The 2,193-nt window shown below is 48.5% G+C and overlaps 1 pseudogene; it reads left to right on the plus strand.

Moving 5' to 3' along the window:
* Nucleotides 1-523: 523 nt before the first annotated feature.
* On the plus strand, nucleotides 524-1,783 carry LOC146197774 (uncharacterized; annotated as a pseudogene).
* The last annotated feature ends 410 nt before the right edge of the window (nucleotides 1,784-2,193 follow it).

Below are 2,193 nucleotides of genomic sequence, written 5' to 3' on the forward strand. Positions count from 1 at the left end.
AACACATATGGCTCCATAGGAAAAATATTTTTGTGTCTCCTGTAAACTGCCGTGTGTGTGATGTGCCTGAAACAATAGAGCACTGTTTCATTACTTGCAAAGACGCAATGCTCTTTTGGGACTTACTGCAAATAACTCTAAGGAAAAACTGTTCTAAATTCGTACGGTGTGCGGTATCGTGCTGTTATACAATCTGATAACGAACCATATGACATGTTTTCCTTAGTGGACTTCATAGCTTGTGGAAGACGCATGTTGATCGCAACACTGAACTTGTTCCACCTAGGCTCCATTTTAGCATAATGAGGCTGCAACTGAAAGACATTTAGGAAGAAAATGACTTTCAACCTGACTGGTTTCCGCTGGTGAAAAGGTGTTTATCTTTGCCTGACTTTTAGTTATGTTTTCTGTTGTGCAGCTTAGCAACGGCTGAATGCTTTGTAAAAAGCCTGTGTACATAACCCTTTCTTAACTTAACCACATGTAATAAATACCATGTCGTTCGGGACGGCCACGTTTCACAATGCTCTCTGCTGGAAAGAGCACATCGGCCGCTGGTCGAGGTTTTGCGTCTTCTGAAGACATCATAGACACCTACAAGATTCTGCTGCCTCGTCTGCCGTCCGCTAATGTAGTACTCAATACTGTATTTTTGCATGGTGACCTAAATGGCCGTCCGTACCGAGCGCCTCACTTCAGGGATGCCCTTGCCCGTGTCATGGACCTTCGGAATATCGTCTGCATTGGACAATATCGAATGAGCCATGTTTGGATGGTTACTTGTGAGAATAGCGTTTCAAAACAGAAACTTGTGGATTTGGCGGAGCTACGCGTAAAAGGGCTGAAATGTATGATATTTGACCCGGAAACAAAAAATATTAAGTTGAAGCTGCTTTGGCTCCCACGCCACGTGGAACATCGCCGAATTTTGGAAGCTTAAGAGCCGTATGGCACTGTTCAGCCAGGGATGGAACACATGGAGACAGCAAACCGGGAAGTGTCCATCAAACTGAAAGATGGCGTTTCATCTTCCAGCATTCCTCATACCCTGGGTGTGTTTGGGATTCAGGCGTTGGTAATCATTCTCGGCAGGCCTCCACTGTGTCTTCGGTGCAGCAGAGTTGGACATATCCAGCGGCAGTGCCGAACGCCTCGATGCACCCAGTGTCTTCGTTTCGGTCACGCCGTGGATGCTTGTGTCTTGACCTATGCCAATAGGTTGCGTCAGGGCTCTTTGTCTAAAGAAGATGATAGAGTGTCAGAGCACATCATGGACATTTCGGATGTTGTGGACGCTCCTGGAGAGCTCAACACCGCGGTTCCGCATGAAGAAATGGCCATTAATAATCCGCAGGACATCCAGCTGCCACCTAGTGAACCTCCCGACCCCAAGCCTCCGGACTCTGCCCAGTTTGAGCATGGTGCATCTGATCTCGAGCTGTTTAGAAATCCGTGTTCTGCTCCAGATGCATCTCGAGATCGGAAACTGGGTGTTGCCGAGAAGCCAGCGGATTCGCGCCCACACTGCTCCGTCGGTGGTGTGCCGTTGGAGTGCAGTGCGCCGCGTCTGGAGTCAACTATCGGCGTCTGCAAGGAGCTGCCGACTGATCTTCGTGCTGCGAGTGACGCAATGCTTCAGACATCACGGGTGGAAGCCTCAGCAACATCAGAGGTCTCCATGGACAGCAGCGCGTCTTTGAAGCGTCCCGCGGAGGAGGAGCTTGATGTCAGCGCAGATCCAAGCAAGGTATCAGAGGAGGAGGCAAGAAGAAAGGTGGCTTAAAAAAAAACGGGCAGTTACAGCTGAAAAGGTCACCAATTTGCCAGCGACTCTCCCCGCTTCGGCGGATGGAGTTGAATAATGCACGGAGAAAAAATTGGCGGGGATCACAGCTTTTGAAGTCGCTACCCTTAACGTTAGAGGCTTGCGGAATCGACGGTGCCAGTGCCAGTTAAAGCAACTGTTTGAAAGCAATCGCGTGAGTGTAGCTGCAATTCAGGAAACTAAATTGGCTACCGATGAGGATACTGAAACTGCTCTTGAGATGTTTTTATCTTATAATGTTATCGTCAGCCATTCCAAAGGATTGTCCGGAGGGTGCATGCTATTTCTGAGCAATACACTAGACATGACTGACTTGTCATATTGTATTGATGATGAGGGGCGGCTCATATCTCGTGACCTCGCCATTT

Source organism: Amblyomma maculatum, chromosome 3, assembly GCF_055883805.1.
Source record: "Amblyomma maculatum isolate TAMU_Amacu chromosome 3, ASM5588380v1, whole genome shotgun sequence".
NCBI classification, from domain to species: Eukaryota; Metazoa; Arthropoda; class Arachnida; order Ixodida; family Ixodidae; genus Amblyomma; species Amblyomma maculatum.